We start from the raw sequence: 13,434 nt of genomic DNA on the forward strand, positions 1-13,434 counted from the left end.
CACTACACACCCCGGCGTTTGGTAGGGTCTGGCCAAAATAAAACAACGAACTAAACCAGCAAACCCCGGGGTTGCACCACACGTGGACTCTGTGCATCGCAAACTGCGCGATCGAATGCCGGCAAGATCCGGCTATGCGAGATCCCCATCCCTTACACATACGCGCACAACGATCGTGTACGTGTGGTGTGTGTCCACATGTCTCTTGGCGGCGGCAACTAAATACCTTAACCGAGACAGGGTCGAGAAAAAATGAAGTCTTGGCCGACTTGGCTATGTCGGGGGATTGGAGGACTGCGTCTACCGGCCTTGTCGACGGGGAGAGGAACTCGCAGAGGAGCAGTGAAGTGAGCGACCTTACCACCTCCAAAAGCCACCCGGTTGGGACTCTCGAACACCGTACACCCCGCCGAAAGCGGTCCAAGTTTGGTCATGGCCGTACGTTCCCCCAGCGGACGTGGGCATGCAGCACAACGACGACAACGATAGGTCTATACACGCTTGTGTGTTGGTGGTAAGAGGGCTATTCTAAGAGTACCGGAGGACTCGCCGAACAACGCCGGCGGCAACGACTACTTTGGGGGAAAGTTCGTCCACCAAAGGGTTCGTCCGCCTCTCGGGCGCTGCTGCTTCTTAGCAAGGTCGTTGGTCTCCTTTCCCGGGGCCTGGTACTTCACGGCTAAGAGGAAGAAGCGCCCGCCTAAGAAGTAAATCTGAAGCGTTCGCGGTGAAAGTATCTCTCTCGAGGGGGGCTCGTATCTTCAGTACGATCAGTAACAACCAGCGCGAGCCGTTTGGGTGGCACATGAATGGATCTCGTACCAAAGACCCTCAAGCCGGGCTGGTGTGGTGGAAGGGTGGCTAAACATCGTTTCCCGCGAGCGTGATGTAAAGGATAGCACGCGCGCTTGTGTCTCTGCCGTGGCCTCTGGAAGCGGTGATTGTGCGCGCACATTCCAATTTCTCCTTCATCTAATTAATCATCCACGCCACGTTAGTATGCTGCCCTCCGGACTGCAACGACCCTTACACCCTTCGGGTGGCTCGTGCGTGCCGTGCCTCGAACACTCAGTTCCGTTTTTCTTCGGAGCCGGTTCCATAGACAATCTCGTCTAACTGTTTTAGTCCATAGACAATCTCGTCTAACTGTGAGGCTTGGTGTAGGTTTGTTCGGTACTCCAGATCACGTGGCGTGGGAAGAATGACAACACCCGGTTGTCGCGCCATGTTCCATCGCCCTAGAGGACTTGCAGAAATATTTTTGAAGATTCGATATTGAGAACCTTGTTTTTACAACAGTAAACCGTTGGGAGGGTTATGGAATTTTTTATTACACATAAACTCCTTCTAGAAGAAAAATTTCCTTCCATTAATTAATTAACACGAACAACACGAACCATTGCACTCGTCAAAAGCTTGACATTTACACTTGCGTGCCCCATAAGGTTACCGGGGCCCGGGTTGTAACCCGCCCCAGACCAGCAGCGTGTACAATTAGCGCATTGGTTGGTTGTTGGGAAAAAAACGACTCCACAAACGCAGCACACGCCACTCTCGACTCTCTTTTCCAACCGTGCAGCGGCGGCGGCGACTCCAGAAAGGTAAACGCGATCGATGGCAACCGGTCGCATTCCAGAAGAGGAAAAAATGCAGTGAAATGGAGGGAAAAACCCCCCCGACACAGCGCGGGATCGTGAACGAAGGCTCGTGGTTGTTGCATGAACTGCTTCTTGAGCCAGCCCAGCGCACCAACTGAGGGGGGGGAGGCAATCGAAATCTTTCCGCACTCTCCCCGATCGCGGATCGAGCCATCAACATGCGCAATGTAACCGGTTTTTGTTGTCTTAATGTTTTTGGCAAAGCTTTCCGTACGTCGTACCCTCGGAGGAGAAAGGCGATTGAAGATCGAATCCATCGCGAGCCGGGTCGATGGCTCGCGGTCGCCCACTCGTAATGGTGGGTAGGTAAGAGGGCAGGAAAGGAAAGATCAATGGCTGATTCGAAACCATCTTCCGCATTTCTCCAAAAATGGAAAAGATTTTCCCTTCGGTTTTTTTTAGAATCTTGTCTCACAAAACCACACAAGCGAAGTAACTCAATATATTACCAAACGTAAAACGTAGAAGATAACGAAAAATGTTGAAAGATTGAATTATAATAAAACATTTTATGTAGAAGTGTTATTACTTGGGTGGTGAAAGCAAAATCAAAGATGGATTTTTACAGAGCAAATTGTTCAGGAGAAAAACCAGCTTCAAATTGGCAACAAAAGTGAGTTTTACATTAAAACCATTCTATCACAAGTTCAATCTACTAGGGTGAAAAAGAAAAGGAAACATAAAACATAATTACATCGAAGGCTTGCAAACAAAATATCATTCACAAATCAGACAACAAGAGAGAACAAAACACGAAACAATGTAATGACTTTGGTGATGTGATACAAATATAGTTTTAATCAGCTGAAGTGTTTTAAATAAAAAAAAACATATCTGCCGATTTCTAATACAAACAACTTTGATTCCGTTGAACAATAAAAGTCCGCTGACTGCTAAAGGGTAAACAAATTATGAAATCAGCTGCCAGCTGGAAATGGAATCGGTAACAGCACAACTAGTTTATATTGTCGCTAGCAATTTAGAATCTGGACCGAACCAGCTTCCGTCGGTCAGGCGAGGCCGACGTCACCAATCATCAAGTGATGTTTGTACGGAGTGCAAAACTTCCGTGCAGTGTGCACCATTTTCTTATCGCCCCCCCTCCCGCGGCCTGCGTTGGAAGCGGGGGGGTTTAAGTTAGACGCCTTACTTTGTAGTGCTGTTTAACTAAGGTTTAACAAATTCCCGCAATTGTGAGGAGAGTGATTTGCGGAATAATATCACGTCGATAACGTGCCGTGGTAAAAGCGAAAGCGAACTGAAATACCCACAAGCGACAATGTAGCACAGGATGTAGTTCTCGGGCACTTTGTGGAACATTAAATGATGAATATTTGATTTAAAACTTGATGTCAATTTCTTTGACAACATTTCCATACTCGACGATATATAAGTTAATCACTTCCTGAATGCTAGGCAACCCATTGTGCGTTTTCCCACAAAAATTACTCCTCAATTATGCAGGGGACATATTTTTCCTTTCAAACACTGAGACGACAAGAATCGACTTTGCAGACACCACCTGAGCTTGACTTTCTTGGCTCGGAATTCTCTGTCGCAATGCCGCTGGGGACCATTTTTCCATTCGACGCCGGAAGAAAGTCCGGCCGACAGCCAGACGGAAACGCGTGCGGCGAATGTCCTTGCCGGAAAAAAGGGGTTGTGGTGTGGTGTGTCTCGCCGACCAGAAGGTGCTTTTGAATGTTTAATCAGTTTCCCAAGGGTACCGAGACAATTCGGAGGGCCCACATGGGAAGGATAATGAAAAGCGATATTGCCCTTTCAAAGTCGGACAAGGGATCTTTTCAAGAAATTGAAATTTATTGCACGAAAATGTGTTTTCGAAATAAACGTCGACACAAACGTTTGTGTCATTTCTAGAGTTGTGTAAATCTGATTCCGATTCATGCATCTGAATGAATCTCTGCCTTCTAAGGGATTCATGATTCTTTCGTCGAGAGATTCATGAATCCTAAAGACACACTAACTGATGAAAAGTCACCAGCCAAAAATGGGTTGAGGAACACCTTTTTTTTGTTTTGGTCGCATTGTCCTCGCCTATGAAAGAATCGGGGAAATTCGTGACAGATCCATGAAAGATTCATGAAGATTCATTAAAGTTTCGAAAGATTCATTAAGCTTTGAAGATTCGAATCCGCAATGATTCATGAATCCATCCGAATGAATCTCAGGTGAAAGATTCATATGAATGAATCTCGCCAAAAGATTCATTAAGCACAACACTAGTCATTTCATTTCAATCGGATATAAATGTATGATGCTAATAACTTAATATATCTGCTACGATTTTCTTTTCTTTTTGTCAATTTTCATTGGTTCAGTTCTGTTTAATGATCATCCCCTTCCATCAAAGTTTGAAGTGGTTCTAAAAGTAAAATATGAAATAACTTTTTTATTGCCAACTTTGAGTCCGAATCAACCGTACTTCCCACCACTGCACCCTGCGACATGTGGGAACCGGCGTAAAATCCTACCAAACCCCGTCGTTGACGCAGCTCAAGAAAGAGCAATAAAAGCGAAATCCGTAAAAACAGGGGGAACCGCTTCCGATTGGCACTTAATTTATTTATTAAATTTACACACTCGTGTTCCGTAGAAAATCGGCCACCAGGTTCATGAAACTAGCATTCGGACCAACCACTGTGGCATGGAGTTAAACGAAATGAAATAAATAACACACGGCCAGCCAGCCAGCCAGGAGGGGCCGATGAAGACCATGGCCATTCCAGCCAGTCATTGCACCAGTTTTGGGGCAGATGGCCTGGTTCGAGGTCAATTACGAGCTACTGCCAACCGCCAGATCATCGCCAGAGTTCTGGGGAGGGGCAAAACAAAAAATTCGCAACATTTTGATGCGCCTTCCGTTTGGTTTACAATTTGCCGAAATTTCCACCCTGGGTTTTTTCTTCGCTTTTATTTTTCGCCAGATGTTTACGGAGCTGTCCAAACGCGACGTTTGAATCGCTTTCCAGACCGGTGTACAAAAATAAATCTTGATCTCAATCTCAACCGACGGAAGACACGAGCAAAAGAACCAACTTTCCAGACACTTTTCGCCACACACATTCTTTGGTATCGTTTGAAGGTAGTCCCTTTAGTTCCCCATTCCCATTCCCCAGAAGGAAGTTCCGGTTTCGTTTGCCGTTAATCATCTCCGGTTCCGTTTCCCACGCCTTACGTACGAGGGATTGTCAAGTACGCGCGCACCGCAGCGTTGTCCTTGTGCCCTCCGGAAACACGAAGACACGGCGCGATATGTGTTGTACTACATCTGCAGTGCAGTGAATTACGTTTACGTCCAACCCCCCTGGCCCGGTAGTCGAGAGGGAAAGTCCGTCGGGTTCTGCTTGCGAGCGACGTCCAGCACAAAGACGTTCTCGGAAAGGCGTTTATTTTCTCTTTCAGTGTTGGGGGCCGCCCCTCACGGCCTGCAGTGCAGTGTGTCTGTTTTCCCATGACCTAATTGCTTCCTCTTTTCGTTTCTTTTGCAACAAGCAACTGCACCCGAGCAAATGCATCAAAAACGTGAGCGGTGGTGTTTTCTTTTGAAGAACGCGCTTTTTTCGTCTTCTTCTCCTTCAACGGCAAACGAGCTATTTTTGGCATACACTTGAATTAGCAGCAGCTGGTTAACGGCTAGGGGATATACATTTGTCCAAAAGGACGAAGAAAAACGAAATGCTTAAACGCTTGTGAATTCTAATGGATTTAGCTTGAGGTTGGCTGAAGACAGGAAAAACTTTATCGAACTATACATCAAACATGTTCTAAGTGTCTGAGAACGTTTGGCGAGATTCATTCTTCCGAATAATTTATTTGGGATTCATAGATCCAAACAAAGATTCCAAACATAAGTGAAATTTAGATTTATGAATCAAAATCTGAATTAACTGATTCTAAAGGGTTCCTTTTTGCATGATAATATTTAAAATTGATTCAAATCATCATCATCATCAATCGGTTAAAAAGGCAAGCAAAACATTTGCAAATGACTATATTTATTCGCAAAACATTGAACCAGCTCCTCGCTCTCCCGTTCACCAAACACGATCTTTCCCTGCAGTCCGATCATCTATCCCTTAAAGAGTCTATCGAGAGGCTGAGCCATAAATAAATACACTTCTCATCCCTCAGAGGAGACTTGAACGTCGTGGTGCAGCAGAGCGTATGTCGATGAACTCCGCTCGGGCAGATAAGCAAATCCCTGCCTGTCGATCGATCCTCGGCTCACGAACCGGTGCAATCGGGTTATCGGGATTGGCAAGTGCAAATCTCCCGCTGCACTTGCCAAAGAAACCGTTCCAGCTGAGGTACATAAACTATTCACGTGATATTCGTTCCCGAGCAGTGATAGTGGGGCAGATGATGGTCCGATGTTAGGACTATTATCGCGACTTGTGAAGGGGATGTTTCAGAAGAAGGAGAACGTTCAGCAACTCCATCGGTCCTGCAATATAACTCAAGCACATTAAAATGCTTCTAAACATATTTTATTTATGTGAAAAAAGTTTCCTAAAAAATACATCAACAGTATGAATTCCATAGCCAATTTTCTTTCATAGCTACTGTCGAAAAAAGGACACTATTTCATCACCCCCCACCCAAGTTCCTTATCGAATCGGTCTCCATTTATTGCATCACCTTCCAAAAAAAAAAAAAGATGGCACCGAAAATGACGGTTTCGAAAGCGGCAGTGGCGTCTGGAGGCAACTTTGTTGCATGTTCCGAGAGCTTCTGGAAGCCCAACAGTTGCGGTAACGCATTGCATTAACTATTCATCACGCAATCGCCTTCGTTTGATAAACAATCCGTGGCATGCCGAGTGGGGGAGGGGTGGTGATGGAGGAATGTGTATGCGTGTTCGATAAACAGCCAGCGCCATCGGCCGCCGCCAGAAAGCCTTCTTGAAGGAGTTTGTGTTGAAGTTGAAATAGTTCAAGAACATAATAACCATACCAATACATAAGGAAACCTACTTCTTAGTAGCGAGTTCACGTCACAATTCCATTTTTTCCTACCATCACAAATGCACATGACACTTTTTACAGCGTTTCAGCATCATGAAAAGGTATGGAAAAGCACACAAAAATATATTTCAATCAAATTAAAAACATCAACCAACGCAAGTTGAACAAATTTACTTCCGACCGACCCAATTACATCGGCTTCCTGCTTACATTAACAGAAGGAAAAATAAACCACCAGGCGGGGTGGGGGACAAAGGAGGGCAATTTACATCGTGAGGTAAGGTCGAAACGTTGCCCATTATTTTCCTTAATTTAATTTTTATTGGGGTTACAAGGCAATGTATTTTTGTAGAGTAATTGAGGTTACAGTTCCATATTGTTAATGTATATTTTTTTCTTGATTTTTTATAATTTTCATATTTGCTAATAAGTGTTTTTTAAGTGTTTGCCGTTCCTTCTTTTACTGATACTTTACCATTGACTCCGTACATCGAAAAAAAGAGTGATAACAACTCGATGTCGCAATGGCGGATCCTTCTTTTTTGGTTGGTTGTCCGTCCGAAAACGACCAAAAATGGAGCCTTTCCATTAGGCGACCCGTTTCATGTCCCTTCTCCCCATGGCCACCGGGGGACTGGCCACCGACCGATGTTGCCCCATTCCGACGGTCTTGACAGTCCACCGAACATCGAAAAAGGACATTACGAAGGAACCGGGTCAAAGATGGAACCGAGGCAAGGCGAATGCGCCCCGTGTACGTGGCGATGCTTGTCGAGCACGTCTAGACGTGCGGGCCTTGTGGCCCGTGGGGACAGGCTTGCAGCAGTCGGTTTTGGTATCGGTTGCCATTGCGATACAACGACGAGCACTGGAACCGTCCATCAATCAACGCAATTGAGGAGAGGATGGGCCATGGTTTTGCGGAGGAGGGTGGGAGATGAGGAGGCGCCGTCTGATCGGGCAATCGATAGCAAATAGAAGTTAGATACGGCTTAATTACACAGCGCCAATGGGTGTTGCAAGGCGACGCGCGAAGGTAATGATCCAGTTTTCCCACGAAAGTATCATATTATAGAGAAACACACCCCAACTCTATCAAAGGCTAATTTATGGAGTGTGAAAGAAGAACTACTAAAACTGACGTGTTACATTGATAAATGGAACAATAAGTTCTTTCAATAATACTAGAGTAAAATAAAAGTAAAATACCTAATTAATAGATACTTTTGAAGGGTTCATAGAAACCCTAATAGTCGAAGGAAAACATCCATCTTGTTAATCGATCAGAGGCAATCCCTATCAAGTCCAGTTCGTCAACGAAACGATTGCATCTGGCGAGTACGATTGAACTGTTTCTGTGAAGCCTTTTTACAGAAGAGCAAATAGGTATGAACGAAAAAAAAACCCGGCCGTTGCGAAATCGCGTGTCGCTGATCTTGATTGCTTTTTGCGAACCACCACCAACTACCACCCTTTTCCGTTGATGATTGCAAAAACCAAAGATAAAAAAAAATCATTGTTTTCTGTTTCGGTCGGCCATTTGGCCGTCGGAGTTCAGGAAAACTCACCGTCCCGGAACTTCATCAATTTGGCACGACCAAAGCCAAAGTTAGAGCGCATTAAGGAACGGAGCGATTCCGGACGGATCTAGTTCTAAAATGGTTTGCCGTCGGGCCGATGTGAAAATGAAGGTAGTAATGAAAAATCGACCCCCAACACTCGGCCTAATGTTTTCTACTTTTCCTTGTATACCTCTCGTTAGATAATTGGTTTTTGACTAAAACATTCAAGGCTGGACGCGATAGAGCGCGGGATTAATTGGTCGCAATTCGTTTTTGATGCGATTTTCATCAGATCGGGAAGGGAGGGGTAGCAAATCGGCGATGCCGGATGCGGAAATTATTGTTCAGTGCTGCCTAATTATAAATGATGTCCAGATCAGAAGGGGGCCACGTAAGGTTAGATTAAAATTTAGGAAAGTATCATTCAAGGTTGTATCTGTCAAATAGAAAATTGCATAAAATTACTCAATATGACAACAACACTCTACTAGACGACTTTACTCAATTTGCCCTACTTAAAAATCTATAAGTCTATCGGAACTTTGTAGAACTTTTAAAAAACTAATCAACTTTAAATCCCCATTTAATTAATTGTAGAACCATTTACTTACCTTTGTCAATGGTAGTTAATGCTTTTTCTGCGACAAACTTTCAGCGTGTTACGGCAACAACAGATTGACCTCGATAATCCTTTAAGCATTTCTTGGCATGCCTGCCACCACCCCTCGCCTCCCGTGCACTCCCCTCACGTGGCTACTTTTGCTTGTACCAAGGAGCAGAAGGATCTTCTTGCGAACTGCCGAGACCGAGGACGAACCAGACAACCCAATTTGATAGTGATGGTGGTGGTGGTGGCTACTTCCACTATTATCCGGACACCAACCAGAGTACCATCTTTGCGAAGGATGCTGCCGCCGTAGTAGGTCGTGAAGGACGCCTCTTCTTCACCTTCAAGTGAGAGGATTTTCTTCACGGTGAGCTCGCGACACTTTTGCTGGGCACTGTTTCTGTCTATTTTATATAGGACAGCGTGCTTTCAACACCACCTGGAAACACACCACTGGGACGGCACAGGTTTTTCCTTCTAGCTGGTAGTTTCTTTCACCGATTTACTCTTCGTTTGCTGCGGGTTTCCGAACAGCGAAGCAACGACAACTTGACACTTTTCACACAACACGAAACACTCACATATTACATGAAACAGGGGCACAAATTTCACTCGCAACTTCAAACCTGAAGGTGACGCATAGGAGCAAAGGAAAAATTATAATAAGGCTGACGACACCGAGCGTCACTAAACTTTACACTTTCATTTACGGAACGAATGTTTCGCACCGCGAATTCATGATGTCCTAGCACACGAGCCACGTAACTGCACTGAACCGAACGGCGAGCACCACTTCCACGCCACGAGCTGCACAAACAGAGAGTTTGCTGTTGGCCTGCCGTCCGACACGGGAACCCCCCCGAAAGGAAACCAAGTAATGGTCTTGGTGTCTGCGGTGGTGATGAACGTCTCAAGAAAATACGGCGAGGAAAAGGAGTTTCCACCAGATGATGCTGTTTGACAGACACGCGCCGTTTCGTGGACGGGGTGATATGTGTGAGTGTGTGTGTGTACTCGGAAAAGCTTTTCCAACAGGGTTTGACGTTTGCCTACCCGCTTGCTGGAATTTTGACAGCAGGTCGGTAACACACACTTGGGGAATACAGTGGGATGAAATTCTGTTTTCCCTTGTGGCGACGGTAAGCCTCTTTCATTTTATAAAAATTGAGTAAATAACTTTTTAAAACAACGAAAAATGTTATGTTTCACGGCTATTTTTATTCTAAACGTGATGCTGCATCCATCGGGTTGCTATGATTTGTTCTGTGACGTAATTAATCGATAGTCAAATCCACATGGTACACAACAGCGGGGGCTTATGCGCTACAAGCAGGAAGCTTTTCCAGACGTGTCACAAAAGTTTCAACTACATCAGGCGGAAGGTAATAGCAACGTAAAAACTCATTCATCAGCTGGACGTCACATGGACAGCATAAACGTGAACATGAGTGTTTGTTCGCTTGTTTGTAAATGGCATGGAAAACTCGCTCATTACTCACACACCATGACAAACCGTTTGCGAGAAAACTGGGTGCATGGAAAATAACTAAAAAATAGACATTCAACGCACAGTGAAACAAGAGGAATAGATTGAAAAAACGGTCATTGTCACGCATCTACACAAAGCAAACCTCTTCTTATTGGCCGTACAAAGACATTTCCTTATTCGGTTAGACTTTGTCTTGATTATTTTTCTAAAATAATGTTTAACTGATTATTCTCGATTGAGCATGTTTCGTTAAGGATTGTTTTCACAAGATACTGTTTATTTACTGAACCCTCTAAAGATACTGTTTTCCAGCAGTAGACACTGAGCTAACTGAACGACATGTACACACTTCAAATTCGCGACATGTACCGGCGACCCTGCCAGAATCGTGACACAGCAGCAAGTCTAAGTCGTGACGGGTTTGTGTCCTTAAATGTGATTTCTCACCTGAAAGCACGTGTCCGCAAGAAAAAGTAAAATAGAACTAAACTTCGAGCGCTCCAAGCTGCCCAACGCAATAAGCCAGTCGTTTTTCCAGACCGTAGGTTACATAACGTTCTTATCTGAGATATTCAATGGCCTTCTATTGCCCCGGTCCATTTTGCCGTATATATTAGGCCACGGCATACGTTCGTAAATTTAAGTGTGCTTTTTAAAAAGTCGCCATACATTCTTCAGTACGTCTCCCAGCCGAACTTTGGACGGACTTGAAAAATGAAGAATATTAAAACAAACAAGCAGTAAAAAACCCTTCCATGAAGCAAGGAAGCACACCAAGCAAAATGCGTGAAGCAGTTTCAATTTAATCGTAAACCGCAAACCGCGACGATTTACAGCGTCTCTTACCCCACAACCCACCGATTACGTTCCGAATATGATTGTATGGCTTTCAACGTTGCCAACTGTGCAGAATTGTTAATTAGAATAAAACATTGGCCAACGGGCTTGAGTGCTTGAAGGCAACCGTTGCGAAATTATTTAGTCTGGTAGAATGGAACGTAACTGATGAGCCCATTGAGTAAACACGTCTTGTACATGACTGTCGTCCGTGAAATGAATTAAAATATTATTTTTAAAACTTTACACCGTTTTCGTTAGTTTAAAAAGATTATTGTTCTCCAGAAGTGGCACAAAAATCCCATTCTTGTATGGCATATCGAGCAAAAATTGATCATTTTGAGCCGACTGCGGCTCTCTTGTGTCGCTTTCTTCTTCAATTTTCTGTTTCCTTGTGCAAAGCTTATTCATCATCATGCTTCATGCACCGATAGTAATTGTTCCATCATTTTCGCTCGTAAAATATAGGCCTTTTGGATTTTTTCTCTTCCCCGCGTGGATATGATTTTGTGGTTTCTTATTCTGTTTTCTACGTCTGCCAGATGCCAATTATGCTCCACATTGAGGTGGTGAAGATGGTTTTTTCTTCCTGATATGATACTCGTATGCTTATTATCTTCCCCGTAGAGTGTTTTATTTTTTCGGGGTGTTTGTTTTGTTTTTGTTTTCTTCTCTAAAATGAAACGAAAAAAACAGAAAAATCAAACAAAAACCAAAGATAGTACATAATATACATAGATAACGTAAAAAACAAATGCAAGCCAGCGGTCGCGGGGTATTCCAAGTAAGAGCAAATGACCGTGAAGTTGTTTTCTTTGCTTTTTCTACTATCGGCCGAGTTGTGTTGTTGTAGCACTACTTCGACAGCGGTCGTAGTATCGACTACTGAATGTTGAAGCGCGTTCATATATCCAGTTGTTGTGAGCTATCATACCGTAGTAGGATGTTAAAAAGGAGGCGAAGGTTGCGCTTTAAAATGTGGGGTAGGGTGATCCGTGGGGTGGTTTAAGGTGCTCCACCACTACACGGGACTTACAGCGATCCGCCACAACGTTCGCGTTGTATGTTTTGTTTTTGTGGCAAACGAAGGTCGTTGCTAGTACGCGACGGGCTGCGTGTGCTAGTGATAACGTTTGTGTGCGCATCCAACCCACGACGACAGACAAAAATGAATAGAAGAAAAGCAAAAAATCAACAGATAAACGGAACCAATATCGTTGACGATGAAAGGCAGATAACTGGGAAATCATGTAAACATTATGATCTCTAACGACCCTCAAGGGCAATAAATCAATCTACAACAGCGGGTTTCTTTGTGAGGGCGAAATGTTTCTTCGAAAAACAATTAAAAAATTGTTTTCCTTCAGCCATCTTGAACCATCTACCGAAACTACAGCCCGATGGGGTTGCCGTGCTTTTTCACCTTTTTCAAAAGTGCCAGCAATCGCAGTTCAAACACACAACAATCTTCCACAAACACAACGCCAATGTCGAATATGTGGGATGGGGGTGGGGGGATTGAAGAAAATAAACAGTCGACGGTTCCCGCGGTCACCAACGACCCGCGCACAAACACACCGAATGGATGGCGCTGCGAATGATCGCGAATAAACGCCACTGCGACCTTTCCCCCTTTTTTCCTCCATCTTCTTAATCGACTGTTTGGTTCGAGAATGTGTTCGTTTTAAGTTGCAATGTCCCTCTCCACCACCTGCCCTATGGTGGGTCGAATGTAGTTTTGGGGAGCATGCAAGTTGTCCTCTTGGGTCGAAACAGATGATAATTTTCGGACGAAACGCACACCGCTGCAGCTGTAAAGTGCATCCGACGTGTCCTGTAAAACCTCATCGCATCGACAGACGTCAGCCGTGGGTTGCAAAAAGAATAAACAAAGCTGCCATGCGCTTAGCTTCAACCAGTTTTCCTTCTTTGTTTCGACCGTTGTTTTTCTTTAAGAAAATGCACCCTAAAAAAGAAACAAAAGAACTGCGAATTAAATTTTCCCATCCGCTGTGTTGGTAGCAACCACCCTCCCATACCCCACCCCACATGTGATATGTGGGAGAATCTCAAGGGAATCGCAAGAAAAGTTAACGGCCTGCTGCGTTTCGCTGCACCACACCACCCTACACTTGGGCGTTCGTGGTGGTAGTGGTGGCCGTCTTCTGACGACGATGGTGACCAATCGAAATCGAAAACAAAGGATCCGTTCGCTTTTGCCGACATTACAAAATACAAAACAAAACAACATAACATAAACAAGGGCCCATATTTTCCACTGAACCCGCAAAAA

Source organism: Anopheles ziemanni, chromosome 3 (genome assembly GCF_943734765.1).
Source record: "Anopheles ziemanni chromosome 3, idAnoZiCoDA_A2_x.2, whole genome shotgun sequence".
NCBI lineage: Eukaryota > Metazoa > Arthropoda > Insecta > Diptera > Culicidae > Anopheles > Anopheles ziemanni.